The sequence below is a fragment of the Ambystoma mexicanum genome, chromosome 10 (genome assembly GCF_040938575.1).
Source record: "Ambystoma mexicanum isolate Mex_15411 chromosome 10, UKY_AmexF1_1, whole genome shotgun sequence".
Classification (NCBI taxonomy): Eukaryota; Metazoa; Chordata; class Amphibia; order Caudata; family Ambystomatidae; genus Ambystoma; species Ambystoma mexicanum.
The window spans coordinates 1236097907-1236119822 of NC_090932.1; the positions used below are offsets into that span (position 1 = coordinate 1236097907).

At 45.1% G+C, this 21916-nt stretch overlaps 1 protein-coding gene across 2 annotated transcripts in view; it reads left to right on the forward strand.

Annotated features, from left to right (window-relative positions):
* Nucleotides 1-21916, forward strand: part of TESC (tescalcin) — a 414921-nt gene that overhangs the window by 273145 nt on the left and 119860 nt on the right. The window lies entirely within an intron of this gene.

Sequence of the window (21916 nt, forward strand, 5' to 3'; positions counted from 1 at the left end):
TGTCCTTTTTTGTATAGATATTTGTTTAATGATTTTTACATTGCTTGTAAACTATTGCGACACTGCAAATGGGTTCTATGTTCATTTATCGACAGTCATTTTCTCGATGGGTTTTTGCCCTATTTCTTTTCCTGAAAAAACCTGTTGAATTGTTTTTTCTTTTTGTGGGGATACCCTCAATTGCCCCCTCCCTTATTTTAACGCTATTCCCTAACCTCACCCCTTAAATACCCTTCCCCACACCCCCTATGTTGTTCTATGAGTTTTCTCGAAAAACCATGTTTAACAAAAAACTAATTTAAAAAATGACTGTCAGTAATTTAACGTCGTAGCCTCCAAATGGCATTGGTGCGTGGTGCAACTCCCAGAACCATAACATAGCATAACATACAGAACGAAAGGGGGATCTCAGGAACATAATAAAATGCTTACCAGGGTGCTCAGTATTGAGCTGAGATGCGGTTATCCGAGCATTCCGTGGGCACGTCTGCCCTCCCACCCTTATGTTGTTCCACTATGAGGCGTGTGGCCTTTCCCGGCTCAGAGGGATTTAGATTCTGTTGGGGCATAGGTTAGGTATTTGACCGATGCATCAGAGAATGTATCCTCTTTGCACGCCAGCTTTGCACATAATTTGGACTTATGTCAGCACGCATGTTGTCTGTGACTTTCTCCTTATCTCTCTTTGGATCTTTCTCTCCTGCCTGTTGTATTTTCTTTCACTAAAAATTGCCAACTTTCATATTTGCCTGACTTTTGTCATAAGAGCCTTTAGATTTCCATTAAATATTTTATAGAAATCAAAAAAGTGTTGTATGGAAATGCTCGAGCTAGTGCTGGATCCAGTTCACACCACTTGACTGGTCAATTACCACCAGAAATGTGATCATAATGTGTCAAAATACAGATATTCCTGGTTCACACCAATACCTAGAGATTTTCTGAAAGGCCAGAATTTTGAGTTAGAGGGTTTGCCACGGACGTTATTTCACCAAAATGCCAGGGGTAGCGGAAGTGACATCACAGGACCCTTGGCCTCTGATGACATCACAGGAAGTGATGTCGTTTGACCCCTCCCCAAGTGACATCACGGGAAGCGATGGAACATGACCTTTTGCCCCTTGACAAATCAGGAAGTGGCATCACATAGCATTGTTTCTATGTACCTACGAAAAAAATGTGATCATGATTTCACTGTAAAGTGATATACATTTCATGCAAGAATGGATCAAAATGGATGGTTGTGAAGCAGGTTCCATAATAAAAGGCTGGTTCTGTAGTAGTATTCATCAGTTTATTGCTTCAGGTTAATCAGGTTACAATCAGGTTACATCAAGAGAAATACTTGTGGAGAGCCCACTGGCTCCCGCCACCCAGGCGACTTCTTCATCAACTGCCTGGGTTAGAAGCCCACTCACACAGCACTCTGCTCAGACACACAGGGTTCCATGCTAACATTCCACACTGACCTCATCACTCTCCAGATATGCATACAGGGACAGACCTCAGGATACAACACACCTCCCCCCACTACAAATGAAGAACAGCAATGTCACACTCACACCAAGATACAACATCACACTCACACCAAGATACAACACACCTTCCCCCGTTGCTTACACTCAACTATTACAAACATCATCCAAATGACTCTCATACCTCCATTAAGCCCACAGCAGGGAACAGATGCACCCGACCAGGCGTAACTAACTTCCTACAGAAAGCAACAAGACATATACACTACACACTCAAGTAAACCTGACAAAACAAAATGTTGACTCCTCCTGTCCATTCCTGCCACAAATGGACATCTAGGCTGCCACCCTATAGCACATACCTGCCCCTCCATGGCCTACCACACTGCATTCCTCTGCCAATTGTATAAAAAACATAACACCTTCCACCCATCCCTGCCAACAACGGACCTCCAGAGTGCCACTCAAGAGCACTACCATGCCCCTAACTGAGCTAGTACGTATCCACCACTGTACCACCAAGAAACTGTATAACAAACAAAAGTATCATCAACCCTGATTCAAACAGGAAGTACAAAAGCACAGACCCACACACACACACTCACACTCTCACCCACACACACGCCAACTCAGCCAAATGGGCACACACGTGACAAACACTGTGCACATTCTACTCACAAACAAGCCCAATGTTCTGGCCAGCCACAATTGGACCATCAACAATCAAAATAGTTACCGACCTACACACCCAAATGGCAGATGGAATAGAGTCGTACAGAAATCACAATGCATCAACAGACACCAGGGGGTGGGTCATGCAGTTCATCTAAATACCTACTCAAAAAAACACAAAATTCAACTCATGGATTTAAAATGCTGGACTTGAAACGTCTTTCACACCCACAACACGCATATGGGCCGGCGGGCGTCCCCAACCAAACCCTAACCACACTACGTTTGCGTGTGTGACATAGACACCATCGGTATTGATGCAAACGCTGATAATTGTTCAGCACAGTCACTATCCTTACACGTAAATACGTCTGACAAGAGTCTATAAACTAGTAACCTAACCATACTCGTCACTAGACATCAAAACACCCATAAACTAAAGAACCAAATCCTAATTGGACACATTTACACAAACTAATATTCTCCATGACGCCAAACCGCACATAGTTGGCAATCCTCGCACTTATTTACTGGGTCCTGCATTGACGTCAGAGATATCATCAAATAAAATAACCCAACCATACATCCACACCTACACCGGGTGCATATCTTTCACCCAAAAGTGCACATGTCCTTGAAGACCTGACCCCTTGACTTCATATGCTGCACACAGCACTGTATCACCATTCGGCGAAACACATACACACCACCACATTGGGTGTAACCCCACATCACAACATTGTTGATGCAAAATATCTACTACGCACTTCACACCTGAAGTCATCCACAATAATTTTTTTATTTTTTTTATTTAATTAAAGTGTTTTTGGTTAATTAAAACCTTATACACTACAAAAATATTATATCAACCAAACACAATTACATATTACACATAAGAAAAGCATACATCATATTACTCACTTCCAAATATAAAAGGCTGCCCCAATAAAAACCTTAATCTCTCCATCATAAATAACTGACCAAAATTGGTCAGATTCAATCCTTCGCATATCCTCTACAAAATGTGCATACCCTTTAAAATAACATTCCCTTAATTTGGTGCATGAAGTTAAAATATGTCTTGCTGTCTCCACCTCTATATTACAGTGCCTACACAATCTTTCTGCACGAGGAATATTTGTTCTTGCCCGAATAATATCATTACACAGGAGAGTGTTCAAACGTAGTTGCAAGATAAATCTTCTCAAAGCTCTGCTTCCCGTGTTTAGCAGATATTGTCTTGGGGTGGCAGGTTTGAGGCCTTGGAGAGCATAAACAGAGTATCTAGACTTATTATAGAGATAAGATTGATTTTCACACAGATCCCAAATAAAAGCTTTATCTTTAAGACTTTTCTTAATACACATTCTGTTATCTTTTTCCATGAATTCATTATAGCCAAGGGCTTCTAGAAAAGATAATACTATTTTTTGAAGATTTAGCATATAGGAATTCTTAAATCTGCCTTCACTTTTATTTTGTTTTATAAGGTTAAGCAGACTTCCTTCATCCCCATCCCCTGAGATTATTCTAAAATAGAGTTTGCAACATTCGATTTTCCACAAAGTCGAGAGGGATATGAGACCCAGTTCGCACCTTATAGCTTGTATTGGTACTGAATTGGGGAGTCCTAGGGCTGGTCTCCAGATCTTCCCTTCAAGTAAGTGTAGTTTACTCAGATATTTACTTTCTACTGTTTCCAGCGCATACAGAATACCAGGTATAATGCAGCTTTTGTATATCTCAAGTAAACCTTCGATTGAGTGGCCGCCTTTACTGGTCATATATTTCCTTATGACTTTCCATTTCTTTAGTACTTTTAGATTAACCGCCTCCTGGAAAAAATGTATGCAGGGATTGCTCAGAATAGGCATCCCCAAATATGGATAGGCCTCAACAACCTCCAATTTAATAGAGTTTATCTGCCATCTTGAGGAAAGTTTTTTCTTTTCTAACTTTGTAGCTCCGAATACCATTACCTTAGTCTTATTTATATTAATACTAAGGTTATTCGCTTCAGAGTAAGCTAGTAGGCCATTCAACATTCTTTGCAGCCCTATCGGAGTCTTATCCAAGAGGACGGTGTCATCTGCATACATAAGGCCACATATGGGTTTCCCCGCCACTATTGGTGGGAAGTTATTTATGGTGGTAAAGCTTTCCCACATATCTGAAACATACACATTATACAATATAGGCGATGTAACACATCCCTGCTTCAGTCCAATATTCGTAGCGATCTCAGGTGATAACATCCCTCCTTTGCCCAAACATATGGAGACAGTAGTTTCCCTATACATTTCTTCCAAAAAATGCAGAATTTTGGGGCAGATCTTTTTCTCTCTTAATTTCTTCCACAAAAGTCCCCTATTAACACTGTCAAAGGCTTTCGAATAATCAACGAAACACACATGTAGTTTTTCCCCCTTATCCTTAGCCCCTGCTATAATGTGTTTCAACATTATTAGATTATCGAGGGTGCTATATCCTTTGCGGAAGCCAGTTTGGAGAGCAGACAGAAGACCCTTTTCCTCTATCCAGCTATTTAAGCTGTCAACTAACAGTGAACAGAAGATCTTACAGCTACTGTCTGCCATGGCCAGTAATCTATAATTATCGGGCAATTTTCTGTCCCCTTTTTTAAAAATAGGGACTACTATAGCTTTCCTCCAGCTATCCGGTATGCGGCCTGTCTCCCATATACCAGAGAATAGCTGGAGCAGAGTCACTGCCCATTTCATGGGATTTTGTTTTATGACAGCATTAGCTAACCCGTCAGGGCCGGGGGCACGTGATGCTTTCATTTTAGAGATCACTTTAATAATGTCCCGAATACCAAAGGGAAATGTATTATAGCTGCATGGATTTATACCAGTAGGGATAGCAGACATATCACTAATCTTGAAGTAGAGATCAGTAATATACTGCTTCCAAGCCTCCTGGCTCACATTAGTATTTTCCCTGCAATCTTCCTCCATCAGGAATTGTCGATATAAGTACCAAAATTTTTTTGAGTCATGGGTTTTACATATCTTATATAAACACCTCCAATTAACATTATGAGTACTATACTTATAATCCTTTAGCCAGTTTTTATATTGTGTCTTTATATTACTGATTCTCTTACTTCTCTCTTCGTCATCTAAGTCACATGTCTGCTTTAGTTTACGGATCTCACCCATCATTTCTTTTTTCCTGTCATAAATCACTTGATCAAATTTGTGGGAATGATTTTTTCCCTTTTTATTTTTCACTATAAGGTTGCTGTTTGTCCTCCGTATTATTCCCAACAAATTTGTTATCAAATTGAGGCCGTTACGCGCAATATCCTGGCCATCAATGATCAGGCGATCAAACAGCTCATTAAAGATAATTAAATTTTTATCCGACCAAGTGATCCTGTTTCCACCTGCAGAAAATTGAATATCCATCACATTGCCCACATCCCAGCTTTGCTTTTTCGGGCCATTAAAAAATGTACCCCTGATGGGTGTATGGTCACTCAAAAGGATATCTATGTGTTCAAAATAGATCGTAGATTGGCTTAGTTTTTTATTTACAAACATATAGTCTAACCTATAGCCTACCTTCCCATTAGTCCATGTTGCCCCAGTACCTGGCCCTATACTAGGTTCCAAATATTCTAACCCCCAACTAGACATAAGGTTCATCCACCGGCATCCCTGCACAAATTGGGTATTTAACCCATCAACCAGGTTGCCCTCCTGTGTTTCCAATGATGCGGTAATGACCGTTTCGTCCCACAATTCTTTGCAGCTATTCATCTCCCTTACAGCAGAGTCACAGTGGGCGTTAAAATCGCCCACTATACAAATTTCGGACTGAGGAGAGTCCAGGGTCCAGCTTTCAATAGTATGGTTTAGAAACTCCCCAATCTCATGAACATTATCCCCCCCTGGTTGAGAGTAGATGTTAATGAGAAGGAGGTTCCCTGATAACCTTCCCCTATCTATGATTGCACACATAACATTAGGTAGGTTCCCGTGCTTCTCATAAAGTTTAAATGAAAGATGGTTTTTTACCCCAATACATAGCCCTCCATACGGCTGGCCCTTTTCACCTTTGGAAGCAGCTTTACTCCAGATATTATATCCATCAAGTAGAATTTCCCCAGTTACCCAAGTTTCTTGTAAGGCAAAAACATCACTCTCCAACAACAATTGGATACCATCCTTGTGTAATAGGGAATTAAAGCCTCTACTATTCCAAGAGAGGAGATTGAATTTGTTAATACATACCTCATCTCAATTCTGAATAGTAGTATTTCTCTCCACAAAATTTACTTCTACATTTTTATTTCTTAATTCCATAGTAGTAGGTGAAGCTCCCACCGAATCCATGTTTTTATCATTCCGATCATTATGAATTGCGGAGTGGCATATCACAATTTCATAGTTATTGCCCCATACTCCATTAGAGTATTCCCTAATGAGGTCGACAAAAACTGCAGATCTAAATTGGACAATGACCCAGTTTTCCCAGCTTCCATATTCCGGCAGGATAATAGATTCAATATCCCCTGAATTAATATTTTGTAACTGTGGAATGTGTGACAGTTTATTCAGTAACCAAGTCCGATTTAAAAATGGACTTTCATCAAAGGTGGATTTTTCTATGATTTTAATACTTTTCCCCACTATAAGTTGGGGTTCTTCATTTATTCCCACAAAATTTGCCATACTTGTTTTTTGGTTACTATGCATGGCCAATCGCTCCATCTCTTTGATATATATTTCCCTCTCCCTTTTTGTGAGAGGCATAATATTGTTATTATATGGAATTTCAACATATTTAAAATTATTTTCTATAGATACCATGTCCTCACATTCACTTTCCTCTATTGTATTATCCTTACCCTTTAGCCAATTTTCTAGTCCCTTACTTTTAATTACCACTTTTTTCCCACCGTCCGACTTCCGCTGATGTTCAATAATTTCATAGTGGTTCCCCACTTCTACGCATTCAGAGTCTAAAGGAGCGGTATTTGCTAGAGCCAGGGAATTTTTTTTAGCAGTCTTAGTAGTTTTAGTCTTGTCCATCACCATCCTCTTACGGGTGGATTTTTTATTTTTTCTATTTCGCCTAGTGCGCCTCCTTGAGCCTTGAGCTACCCTTATTTCTACCTCTCTCACACTAATAATAGTCTTATCAGCCGAGTTTTCCCTTGAATTAAGTTGTTCCGAGTGGGAAATATTAGTCTGTACAGTGGTATTCTCTTTTTCTTTTTCAACCACCAAAACCAACTCACTCAAGTCTCCTAACACCTCATTAGACCCCACGGTATGCCTTTCCCCCTTTTTTAAAATCCTTTCCACAGTAATCTTCTATCATAATCCCAAGAGATCTGGTATTATCAATATTCTGCAATACCAATGATTTTGTGTCACTCTGTTCTTTAAGCAATTTAGTGCAAATGGTCAAGAGGACATCCATCATGGTAGTAAGGGCATCCAATTTCTCACCAGATTTAAGTGAATATTCAATTACCCTACTTCTATCACTGTTAACAGAAATTTCAGAAAGGTTACCCATAGAATTATAAGACTCATCGCTCGAATTAAGTTCCACTTCTCTCTGGGCAAATTTATCCAAATCTGGAGAAGCTGACAAATTTGTACCGATAATATTATTCATATCGGTATCCTCTACTGCAGAAATGTCCAGATTTGTTCCTGTTCCCATAGATTGACGCCTGAATTTATGTACTAATGTCAACAGCGAATTATTATCAATCATAGAGCTATTAGAGGGAAGAGGGGGAGGTAATACATTGTCAATCCTCGAGCTATTAGAGGAGGAAGGGAGGGGAAGTACATTGTCAGATGCCGTTACTTTTTCTTTTATAGTAAAAAAGCTGGGTATCTTAGGTTGTTCCAATACGCCTTTAGTCTCACAAATAGGCTCATTCTTACTTCCCTTTTTTAGTTTTTTCCCTTTACCAGGCTTCTGGGTTCCTAATTTGATATTAGATGTGGATACGCTTTTCTTCCCCTTTTTAGATCTCAAATTATGTGAGCATGGACTTTGGGCCATGGTAATAGAGTGTTAAGGGGGATATATATAAATAAGATGTGAAAAGGATTAACTATTAATCCCTAAGGAGGCAAATCACACCAAAATTAAATCAATCCTATCACAAGAAATCTATAATAAATGTACCTAGGACCTAATCAATTCAGTAGTTAATATACACTCCGTTTCTTAAAAATAACCGGGGAGAAGAAACCTTCGCAGCCCCTAAGATAAATTAAGCTAATATCAGGGATCAGCAGATAATAAAACTATAAGATGAGCAGCCAATACCATCAATTGGAATGGGAGCGAATAAAAACCAAAGGTATACAATTTCGTAAGGAGAATAATTAGTTTGTTTGGTTAAAATTATCGTCACAAGTCATATAATGATAAAAGTTAGTGAATGGTTGGAGAGTAGAGTTAAAATGTCAATGAATGTAATATCAAAGTGTCAATCCAAAAGAACCACCCGGAATGGGAACGCCCGACAGCTTGAGGAGCGGCCTTAGTCCGACTCTCCCCCCCAGCCAGGTGGTAACAATGAATATTTCACTGAGATAGCTGGTTTGCTTACTTAGGATCCTGTAAATTAATCTTCCTTCGGCAGCATCGGCACAACACGCACAACAGCCGTATAACAGCCAGAGGGCTTAACTCCACCGGGCTTTACGCCGCAAGGGTGGTTTAGGGCTGGTTTTGATGCCCGGTGGATGTCACGTGATTCGTCACGTGAGGCTGCAGCGCCCCGCCTCCTCCAGGAAGCAGGCACCAGTGTAGCAAGAGCAGGAAGCTCGCAGTGCTACTCGAGCGCAATGTTAGGCAGCAGAACGTTGGCGTTTGAAGAAACGCTATTACAGATTTCAGGCAGCACACACCCCTCGGCTGGTTTAGGGCTGGTTTTGATGCCCGGTGGATGTCACGTGATTCGTCACGTGAGGCTGCAGCGCCCCGCCTCCTCCAGGAAGCAGGCACCAGTGTAGCAAGAGCAGGAAGCTCGCAGTGCTACTCGAGCGCAATGTTAGGCAGCAGAACGTTGGCGTTTGAAGAAACGCTTTTACAGATTTCAGGCAGCACACACCCCTCGGCTGGTTTAGGGCTGGTTTTGATGCCCGGTGGATGTCACGTGATTCGTTACGTGAGGCTGCAGCGCCCCGCCTCCTCCAGGAAGCAGGCACCAGTGTAGCAAGAGCAGGAAGCTCGCAGTGCTACTCGAGCGCAATGTTAGGCAGCAGAACGTTGGCGTTTGAAGAAACGCTTTTACAGATTTCAGGCAGCACACACCCCTCGGCTGGTTTAGGGCTGGTTTTGATGCCCGGTGGATGTCACGTGATTCGTCACGTGAGGCTGCAGCGCCCCGCCTCCTCCAGGAAGCAGGCACCAGTGTAGCAAGAGCAGGAAGCTCGCAGTGCTACTCGAGCGCAATGTTAGGCAGCAGAACGTTGGCGTTTGAAGAAACGCTTTTACAGATTTCAGGCAGCACACACCCCTCGGCTGGTTTAGGGCTGGTTTTGATGCCCGGTGGATGTCACGTGATTCGTCACGTGAGGCTGCAGCGCCCCGCCTCCTCTAGGAAGCAGGCACCAGTGTAGCAAGAACAGGAAGCTCGCAGTGCTACTCGAGCGTCACATGAGCAAGAGCAGGAAGCTCGCAGTGCTACTCGAGCGCAATGTTAGGCAGCAGAACGTTGGCGTTTGAAGAAACGCTTTTACAGATTTCAGGCAGCACAATAATAATACCAACAAAAATATTAATAATCCCTAAATCTTGTTTCCCGAACAGCCCTCCTTGCATTTTCTGTATTGATCATCTAAGACATTCTCCTACTTTCATGTCATTTCCCTAACTGCCTTGACTGTAATTTTCTAACTGGCATGAAAATGCATAACACGCATTGTAATAACTAACAGAGAATCCCCTGCTATAGGTTAAAAGACTAATTAACTTTGACCTCACTTTAAATACCCTGCTGACAAATATATATACCATAGCAGCATATTGAGACAAATGTTTATGTCCACCTTCTAAAACACATTTGTCCAATTACTGCCGGCAATTCCTAAGAAAGTTGTGCACTAAGACAATCTTTGGTGCGACACATGTATTAATACACTCCCCCGGTCCGAACCTCCCTAACCACCCACCTCGAAATACATAAAGCAGTGCTATGAGTGGCTTCCCACAAAACCAAAATATCACTCCACCTGCCACACGCACATTACGTTCATATCAGGTAGATACTGTACCACTAAACATTTTACTTCACACCATCCCACCCTGCACTTGAATAAACTGCATAACCCGATCGGGTAGAAATAACAATTCAGGCTCCACATAACTAACCAACAATTCTACGCTCTAACAATGAGCCTCCGGTTTGAATGAACGCATTGTTAGGGCTACCCTTCTAGTTCAATATCCGCTTCGTACAGCCGCACCGACAGTATAAGGCTTCTTCCAAACGTTTGTCACTTGAACTCCCATGCGAGACCATGTCTTCAGTGACCACAAGAAATACTTGAGCAACACTGACACACTGTTGACCGTCACTTAATCGTCTTCTCCACTTTAGTTACTAGTCACTGCAGACAACCGGCTGTATAAGGTCCCGTCATGATGACGCCTACATGCGTCCACAGGTCCTGCTCTCTCCCTTGTAGCAGGATCATACATGTTCACTGCCGCTGTAATAGTTAATTCTTAACGTGGTCCATTACGTCGTGTAAAGACACTGGGTCCTTTCCTCTTGGGCCTCGTAGCATAGCATGCTATTGCGCAGTCCATTACTGTAGGTAAAGTGCTCCGTATCTTCAGGGAACACAACGCCGCTGATGTTCTAGCCTCGCCAACCCCCCCAGCACTGCGCGGACATCATGATAGTGGCTTTGGGTGCTGCAGGCAAAGGAATCTCCCGGCTGCAACCGCCACAGCAACGGGCCTGGCATTCTTCATTTCGGTCTGTTTTAAAACAAAACATAGGCTCCCCTCGACTACTTTAATCGCGGACTGGGATACCCTGCAGCCCCAAATTAGAGCAACGGTGCAATATGTGCGCACAGTTTGACAGATGCCGAATCTGCAACGGCTCGCTCCATGTCCTTGCTGTGCACTCTCTGAAGACGACCAACAGCTACACGGTGCAGGGCCACTCTCCTCAACCTGTCCCGTTATATCACCCATTAACATAATGGCTCCCAGAGTAGCCCGGCTGCAGCTCTCTCTGTAGGCAAGACACCCCGTCAGGCGCTGCTGCAGCAGACTCTGCGTATCCACTTCACGGCGAACTACATTTCTCCTCTTATCTTCCCCCTGGGTGGTGGGACCAATCGGATGGGGGGCAGTGGGCCTCCCTCTTCCTTGCTTTAGATAACCTTCATAACAGTCACGTACGTTACTCATTCTCCGATGCCTCGTCCCTGTTTCTTGCTTGTCTGCTTCTCTGCTTATCTGCTTACTTCTCTGGTTCTCCATGGGTCCTTGTCTGAGACCAGTCCTCGTCGCCAATGTTGAGAGGGATGTTCCATAATAAAGGGCCAGCTCTGTAGTAGAGTTCATCCGTTTATTGCTTCAGGTTAATCAAGTTACATCAAGAGAGATACGTGTCAACTGCCTGGGTTAGAAGCCCACTCACACAGCACTCTGCTCAGACACACACTGACGTCACCACTCTCCAGACATGCATACAGGGACAGACCTCAGGATACAACAGTTTCTAAGGACCTATGAAAAATACGGTTATGATTTCACTGTAAAGTGATCACCCTATGTATCGTTAATATCAGTAGCTATAGGCCCATATTACAGTATCACTGTGAATGCAAGCAGACATCCAAGGCCAAACGATAATGATGTGTTATTATATAGCACTGACTCTTAAGCGCTTCATATAGAAAAAAATATACATACAATATCACCCAACCTGTGTTGGTACTCACGTATCAACGTCAGCAGGATGAAAGGCTGAGTTCACCTTGCCGGGAGTCGACCCTGCAACATGCAGGTCACACACACATTGCAGCAGTGAGCGCTCAACACACTGAGCTATCTCAAGCGGCTATAGATATCAGAAAACCAGCCACTTCAGAAACAAAGGGCCACATGCTGCTGGCCGCAGCCCAGGAGCCACAACTAAAACAAACAAATATATTTTGTTGGGGGGAAGCAAGGGAGACCACCACAGAGGTAGCAAGGGAGACCTCAGGGGTCACAGGTGCGACCCCTGACTACCCCTAAATGACACCCCTGCAGTACGCGTACCACCAGTTTGTTTGCTTTTTACAGAGCATACCTTTAGTTTACTAAGGATCAAGAAAAGCATCCTGGACGCTGTTCTTTCTCCCATGGCACATATAGAATCACCTGGCCCCGGACATTCAATCACTGCCGATTTCCCAAGTCACCACCAGGCATAGACACACATCCACACAGCATCCTTCAGTCCATGGCAAACACGTTTCTTTCATCAGCAGCAGAGGCTTTCATATGCCTGATGGCACATTTCCATCTGAAAGACCTCACAAAGCACCAGTTGCAGCGCTTTGGTATAAAGCGCTACCAACCTGTTAAAACGGCCTCAGATATGAGAAAGCACCCTGACTGCACAAGGACAGCGTACCACTTTCCCCCCACACACTTTACTTGGCCCATTGACGGCATCTGCTGTGAACCAGATCTGCTAATTAGCGCGCGAAGGGAATATTCCATGAGAAACACTTAGCATTCACGGAATTAAAAGCGCAGATCCGGCGGCTGGGCCCAAACCAAGGCTTGCTGTAAATACAGCTGAAAGCTGCTCCCGCCTCCATCAGGAGTGGAGATAAATATTTGAACCGCTCTGAAACGTACCAGGCAGCGTGTGTCACCGAAGGTGGGCCTCGCCGGGAGAATGCGTGTGTACACAGCCCCTCCGTGGTTACACACAGCACAGTGGCCTCTTTGGGTTGTGCGAGCCTTTTTTTTTATCAAGGAATATGGAAGCTGAGGAGAGGCCTCGGGTGAGCTGTGGGCAGCAACATTGATAAGGCCATTCATGTCTGAAGCAATCTTCACAGATTCTGTGGGCCACGCCTTCTGGAGCGAGTAGTGAAAGGCGCTGGCCAGAAAGAGAGCGGCTACCGGAGGATGGCCAATGACTCATGCCGGACTCAGGGCCTATTGGATAGTGTGGGCGAAAGCATATGTTTTCTCACCGTGGATTGGGAGAAAAATGCACCCATCCACCGTGCGCTCTTGGCGTCAAAAGAGGCTTCCGGTTCTTTCTGTCTTTTTTGCGATATATGCAGAAGTCAAAATGGGCGGGACTGAAGGGTATGATATTCCTCTACGTTTTTTTTTTGCTGCCCCACTTCCGGGGGATTCGAACCTGGCGCTGCTGCCGCTGCTCTAGTATTAGTTGTGGAAGAGCTATCTGGGAGGTGCTGCCCTATCTGTGTAGTACATTTCCCCCGTTCCCAAACCGGCACATAGCCCTGCTCTCACCTCGGCTATTGCCGTCTACACGTAAGCGCCATTAACGTGAAATTGCTGCAGGCACAGCTGTGCACATAGGTAATGGATGGGTGGTGTGTAGATGGGGAGGTTTAAGTCTTTGGCATGTCCCTTGAGAGGTGGGGATGGTGGGTGACTGTTAACGGGGTTGGTTTGGGGGGGGGTCGATAAAGCTGCATGGTGTGAAAAAATGCCCACAAGTAATGGAGTCCCTTTAAGGTGCATTTTCTTTCACTGTGGTTCTTCTATAAGTGATAGTACAGTTGTGAAACACAGTGTTGGGGGTGTAGCGTGGAGGAAAGGCAGGTCCCAGGTAATAGGGTTTCTAGTGGGAGGAAGAAGAACGTTGGGTGTGGGGCAGTGAGGGTAGGAGTAACAGGGAACATCGCTCCACTACTCCCCCTCCCCCCCCCGCTTTTGATTTAGGCCATGTTACCGGGAAAACACCAAGGATTCCATTCTGATGGAAGAGTGGAACTATGGGTAACATCGTCCAGTTCTGCTGTGCCGGCAGAAATGCCACCCCCACGACCTGTTGGCAGCTTGGCCCGAGGAGGATCAGGCGAGGTTCATTGGAGTGCCTGGGCAAGCAATCCATAGGCGTCTATGATGCCAGTGACTTGGCTGCCACGTGGTGCCAGCTCATGGGGGACTCCTCCACTCAGTCTCGGCTTTTCATCTAATATCACATTGGATTCCGAGACTTGTAGGTTGGCATTTCCCATCACGGGGTCATTCTTTTGATCACATTTTACATGGCGCTGCCATACCCGATTGGTATGCGGGTGCTTTGGATTATACATCAGTGAACAACACAAAGTTAATAAGGACCGAAACGGTAGAAACAAATAGAACACAGGATAAAAGAATAAAACATGACATCAGCCACCTACCTAATAGACCATCAGTGCAGTATCAATCAAGCATTGGCAATGCCAACAGTATTGGTGTTTGTGTGGGCATGGCAAAGGCACTTTCCAGGCATTTGCGTAGTGGTATTAACTGCCCATTGCTGGTAGTAGATGCAAAATGGTGCGAGTACCAGGGCATCTAATAGCAGTGCCTGGCAAATGCCTAATACTTAGACACAAATCAAAACGGTTGGCTTTGCCAATGCTCGTTTTTAACAGGACTTCAGTGGAACAAGGCTTATAAATGGAGTGGCTGAAGACAAACCTGGTTAAGACATTTTTATTACATCAGTAGAACATTTACAGCTCCACTTGAGTATTTAACTCTCAAGACTGCTTTGCAAAAACACTGGCAAGCACTTTGAGTGCAAAGTTTGATGGTAAGGCTTAATTAAAGTGAGCTCAAAGAATTCCCATGAGGGGGTGTTTGGGTGAGGAGGGGTAGACACGGGGCAAGAATGGCCATCGGGATATGTGTCTGGGTATAGTGACCAAGACGGCTGGAAGGACCTTTGTGGATTTCCGCTCTTAGTTCTTTGTTTATTATTTAGGTTTGTTATATTCTCTTTTTTTAAACAATGATGCTGCGATTCAAAAATCTGTAGGATATTTTATTCCAAAAAAGATGAAGAAAAGACCTGTGGAATTAGTGTCCAATGCATTTCGGTCTCTTTGACCATCTTCAGGGACAATTTCAGGCTTCTATTTCCTAGCTTGGCAAAGACGTTATCACGTTATCACTCTACTGTGGATCTGGAGCCCTTGGGTGTATCTTGTTAGCTTCTTGACTGAGTTGGCCAGAGGTTCCTTTTTCTGCTGTCCTTCTTAACTCCTGGTCAGAGCTTCTAGAAGGACATCAGGTTCGCTGGGAAGCTATAAGCATGGCCAAGGGCAATCAGTGGGATGGCAAATAACCAAACAACACCTACAAGACACCAACCACCTAATAGTCCAAACTAAAAAGGGCGAGGGCATGGAAACTGATGTGTATTGACTTAGGGAGTGGAGAAGTAAAAGGAATGCGAGAAATCAAATCAAGAGACGTGAAGATGTGCAAAAGGCAGAGTAGAAACTCTCAAAAGACAATTTGGCAGCTAAGTAGGAACATGGAAGGTTGGCTACATCCGACATGAGAAGAATAAGCGTGACTCAGTGACATGGCCCTGCACCTATCACTGGTCTAGCAGCTGCATTAAGGGCACCTTCATGAAGCAGGGGCTTCCAAAAGACTTTTCTGCATTGTCCACTGACTCATCTGCAAGAACCTGCAGCTCTATCATACCTAATTTGGGTTTACAGACCCTACGTTCAGGTACCCTCCACCTGCCCTGCTTTCCTGACATGCTTCTGCAAAGTTTGGTCGACAGATGTTTATGGATGTGGTGACTTCCCGGTGGATTGTGTTTTTCAAAAGGGCTGCTTCTGACCTTTTAGTTTTCGCAATAACACTTTTTCCATTCGGCACTAATTCCGCCAATGTAATTCCTCCAAATATCCTGTGGTAATGATAACGATAATTCGTCCAATTATTGGTTTTGGGAGCTAATTTCGCAGAACAGAATTACCGTTACTGCCGATGGTTGAAGCACGCACTTGTGGCCTCGGTATTTGCCACTAATTCTACAGGACGCCAGGCTGCTAATGGTAATTCAGACCAGTGAATTTAGTGCCATCTTTCCAACATACTTGTAATGAAGCCCATTGACCTTACCCGAACCTCGACCTCTAAGGTATCTACCTTCTAAGCCTGTAGCTTCAGCACAAGGCTGCACATTCCTAACCACACTGCTGAGCTTTACTTTTTCACATGAAGTGAGATTTTTCATATGAAAGAAATAACTTGATACCGCAAAAAGAAAAATGTTCTCTGTCAACGGAAATGCAGCATCTACCTGCTTCATCGTGGAAAATTCCAAGCCTATGTGTAGCTTACAAAGCCTGCATCACTGTTGTGACGAGGCCTCCTGCCCTCGTGCAGGGTGCATTCACAATGGGGGTCCAGGGCCTCCCTATGAGGATCCCAAAATCCATCAGAGGCAGGGGGAACCGGGTCAAAAAAAAAACCCACAGAGTGTAGACAGCTGGAAGCTTTCTCCAGGCAGGCCCAAACCATGTACAACTTTGTAACAACAGATACCGTGAAATTGTTCCATTTATCCCTCCGGCACTGCTGCCAGAAAAAAAATATGTTCTACAGTTTGTGGGCCCTGCACGTTTCATGAGATCCCCGCAAATACATGAGTTCATTTCCAGAAGGGATTAAAGAAATAAAAACAAATGCATGCCCCACACAACGTTAAAACCATAAAATAAATATTCTCCTGCTACAGCGTGCATCGCAGGAGATGCAATGCGTGCATGTGTGTCCAACAGAGACACTCTAGATAGAAATGAACACCTCCTCGGCTCACCTGAGGATTTTCTGAATAGAATTTCACACACTGGGAGTACTCTACTTGGAGCTGGCAGCCTCAGCAGAGCTCCCAGGGGAAGAGGGTGAGAGCCAGGTGCGTTGCTAGGGGGGGGGGTGGGCTAAGGGGGCTATAGCCCCTGATCTTCTGGTTGTACCCCCGGATAGAATCTCAGGAGCTACAGCCAAAAGACTAGCTAGCCCCCAGTCCCAACAGTTCTGACATCAGCTTAGCCCCGGGTCTTTTCCAGACCTAGCAACTCCCCTGGTGAGAGCACCTGCATGTCCAGGGACATGAAGGAATCCAAATCGGCAGCTATAACCTCCGGTTACCCTCTACCCCTTTTAGAGCATATGACCCTGACCGCAAGGCCAAATCAGGAGCAGGGCATGTTTCTAAGCACCCATCCCAGTAAGTCAAGGTCACATTTGGGGAGCGCTTGGAAGAGGACAGCCGCAGATACTGTGAGGCCTGGCTGGTTCTTAGCACGAGCAGGCAAGAGGATGGTGAAGACCCCTGTGAAGAAAAGTCGGGGGGGGGGGGGGGCGGCGGGGGTGGTGGGGAGGGGGGGGGGGGGGGGGGGTGTGTGTGTGTGTGTGTGTGTGTGTGTGTGTGTGTGTGTGTGTGTGTGTGTGTGTGTGTGTGTGTGTGTGTGTGTGTGTGTGTGTGTGTGTGTGTGTGTGTGTGTGTGTGTGTGTGTGTGTGTGTGTGTGTGTGTGTGTGTGTGTGTGTGTGTGTGTGTGTGTGTGTGTGTGTGTGTGTGTGTGTGTGTGTGTGTGTGTGTGTGTGTGTGTGTGTGTGTGTGTGTGTGTGTGTGTGTGTGTGTGTGTGTGTGTGTGTGTGTGTGTGTGTGTGTGTGTGTGTGTGTGTGTGTGTGTGTGTGTGTGTGTGTGTGTGTGTGTGTGTGTGTGTGTGTGTTACGGAGGCAGAAGCATGGTACATGCTCACAATCCTCCACTCCCGCAGCTGATGACTTTGCCTTCTACTTCTCCTCAAAACCCAGAAAAATATGTGACAGTTTATCAACACTCGCACCTCTCCCTCCTCTTCACCAGTTATAAGCCCCTACCTATCTTCTCTACCTTGCGTGACCCCCGCTTCCCCACCACTCTGATCAGGCAACCCCATCTGTGCGCCTTTTCTCCCCTGTGCACCTCAGACAATCAACAAACATGCACCTATCTCCCCCTCGTAATTCCCCTCCCTCTTTTAACCTTTCTCCGCTCTCATTTTCTCTGCCTGCATTAAAACAGCTACCATGATTCCCTTTCTTGAAAAACCCACTGCTTACCCCAACAACCCCGCCTTCTACAGGCCCACGTCTCTTCTATCCCAGTGCTCCAAAATCATTGTGTAAGTCTTCTTAAACTTAGTTGTCACCTACCTTCAGGGTCACGCTTTTTGTGACTCCTTACAATCTGGATTCGGGAGCAAGCACTTCCGCAAAACAGCATTCAATCATGTCTCCAACTTTCTACCCACTGCTCACCACTCCAATCCCTCTTCCATTCATATCCCATTAGTTCTCTCTGCAGCCTTAGACACTCTGAACCATCCTTCCCTACTCCAAACCCTCTCCTCCATTAGATTCAAGGATGTCACAGTCAGGTGTGTTGCTTCAAACCACTCCACCCACTTGCTCTCCGTCTCCTGAAACTCAAACACCTCCTCCTTCACTTCCATTCCTGTGAGCATCCCCGAGGATTAGTTCTTGGTCCACTCCCCCACATGCTCTACACCACTTCCCTGAGCAAACTCATCTTCTAGTGTAACTTTCACTACCACCTCTTTGCTGATGACGTCCATATTACCTTCTCTGCTCCATCCTTTTTCCTGTTATCTCTCAAAACATCACAAAACACCATCACAGTTATCCACTACTGGATGGTGTTATGCTTCCTAATGCTGAACTCTTCTTAAACAGAAGCTATATTTCTGCCAGCCTCCAATGCTAATCCTAATCTGCCATCTCCCATCTTTTTCTCACTAGACATCCTCTCTCCATCACCCAAGGCTCACAGCCTTGGGTCCTCTTCATCAGTGGGCTGAGACAGCTGCGTGAGTCAATCTCCTCAACATTAGAAACATTTGCCCCCCTCACTCACAACTCAGCCAAAATGATAATCTCTACTCTTGTACTCAGTAAACCCGATTTCTGCAAAAGCCTTATCCTCTATATCCCCCTCTATTCCTTCTCTTCACTTAACAAAATCGTAAACTTTGATACTCATACCTTCTGCAAACTATCCTGCTCCTCCCCAACTTCTGCACAGCGCTACTGTGCCGGCTGGCTCTCAACACAGATTCAACCTCTCTTTAAATTTCTTCTTCTTGTCTTCAAATCAATCCATGGACTTGCCCCTCTACCTTGCTGACTGCCTCTCCCTGTACTCACCCTTACATTCCTCCATCTTTCTCAAACTCTCTGTCCCCATAACCCACGCGTCACATCCCGCCCCTTCTCCTTACTTACTCCACTGCAATGGAATTCTCCCCGCCCCTCCGTGAAATCAACACTATCCATTCTCTTGAACATTCTGCCACATGATTTGATTTGACAGGCATTTATATAGTGCGTTCGCCCAAGGGCATTGTGGTGCTAACCTAGCATATGGGTGGCGAAACACCATCTAAAAAAGCAGAGTCTCCAGGGCTTTCCGAAAAGCAAGGTGGTTAGTTGTAGCTCTGAGGAAATGGCACAGAGCATTCCAGAGGCCGGCCGCTGCCACAGAAATGGTGCGGCCACCAATTTGGCAGTGTGTCACTGCAGGTACGAGCAGCAGACAGGCATCGGCAGAGCGTAAGGCCCATCTAGGGACATAGGGCAGAAATGTAGCCCGTAGATATTCTCTCCCCCATCCATAAAAGGCACAGTGAAGGAAACATAAAAACTTTAAATTGATGTGCTTGATCACAGTGAGCCAGTGGAGTTCAGTCAAAATCGGAGAGATATGGGAACAGCGAGGAGTGGCTGTGGCTAACCATGCAGCAGAATTTGAAGAACCCGAATACGCTGGATATGACCAGGTTGAGCCAGAAAGAGAGAATTGCAATAGCCAATGGAGGAGGGGACAAGAGCAGACATCACAGGTGTATGAAGGTGCACAGAAATGAAAGGCAGAACCCAACATAGGAGTTTGAGTTGAAAAGGACCCCCTTGGCAAACAGCGCTGACCTGGGGTTCCATAGACAGGGAGGAAGAGAGTTTCACTGCAAGGTCAGGTTTTGGAAAAGAACCAAGAGAAGGGGGGCAGAAATCAGGGTTCCAGAGAGAATAGGCCGTTTGGAGGGCCTACTAGCAGCACCTCATTCTTGTCCCCATTCAACCGGAGCCAGTTGTACTGCATCCATTCTCCCACAGCCTCCAGGCACGGCCAGAACCTGGCCGCCAACTCCGGGACAGACAGGTCAAGGCAGACCAGGCTCTGGATGTAGACACTGAAAAAGACTGGGGCGTTAGCAGACCCTTGGGGGACATGGCAAGAGAGGTCAACCGCCACAGAGAAAAAAGGGGGCAGCAAGAGAGTTTAACGACGGACCATGAGAAAAGAAGTGAACCAAGCCAGGACGGGGTCCAAGAGGCCGGCTCCAACTAGGCAACCCAGCAGGATTCCATGATCGATGGTGTCAAAGACGGCCGATAGATCAAGCAGCAAAAAAGAGCTAATGCCGCCTTTGTCATGGATCTGTGCTAGGTCGTCCATAACAGAGACCAGGACACTATCGGTCCCACGCCATGGCCGAAAACCAGATTGCGAAGGATGAAAGCAAGAGGATTCTTCGAGAAAGGTAGTGAGCAAAGGACAGACTAAAGATTCCAAAAGCTTCAACAAGAAGGGGAGTAGAGAAATGGGCCAGGAATTCGCTGGGACTGCAGGATCAAGTGAGGGGGGTTTCAGTAATGAAATGACTGTAGCATGTTTGAGAGGGTCTGAAATTGCCCTGGTAGATAGCAAGGTGTTCACTGCCATAGTTAGAAGATGAATAAGGTGGGGCAATGGTTTTAATAATGCTAAGTGGAATTGGATCTTGAGGGGAGGAAGACTTAAGTTGACAGGTAGCAGCCGCAATATCGGTGGAAGAAAGGGAAGGAAAGACGGACCAGGATGCCGTGGCAGGCGGCCCTACAGAGAACAGCGGCAGGGCAGACAAATGAACTCTGAACCGATACTAAGCCTAATAGTTTTAATTTTGTCAACAAAAAAAGAAGACAAAGAGTCGCATAGATCCTGCGAAGGAGGAACCGGATAGGGAACCATAGAAGAGAAGCCATGTACGACCTCAAATAGTTCTTTAGGCTGGTTGTGGGAAGTCTCAATCAGTGAAGCAAGAAATGCATGAAAGTGCTCCCAACAAAATCCCTGACTCCTGTACTCCCTGCCCAAAATTATATTAAGCGTTATAGCTATGTGTTGCTTTTTCGTCTGTGTCCCAGGTTTCTGTATCCCACTACCAGTCTTCTTCAATAACCAGATACTGATTCCCAAATTTCCCTCAATTTCCCTCAATCTTTTGTAAAGGCACCCTACCTTGGGACTGCCTCTGTCTCCTGTACTGAGTTGCTATGTGCATCATTTCTGGTTGAACTGGCACACCAACCTCCAATAAATGCAAATACAGTGATGTGGAGGGCAGTGGGATTTCAAGGGAGACTATAAGGCCAGTAAGGTGGGAACGAGTGGCGCTACATTGCAGTTTATATGAAAAAGTGAAATGAGAATGAGTGGGACTCTGTTGTATTATAGTAGGCCCATAATTCTGGGATCAGCCGGTCTCCTTTGTGTTATTGTAGACCAGTGAATTCTGGTAGGCCAGTGATGTGGGAATGCGTGGGAATCCACTCTATTATAGTAGGCAAGTGATGTGGAAATGAGTGGGACTCTGGTGTATCATAGTAGGCCAATGATGTTGGGATGACCTGGTCTCC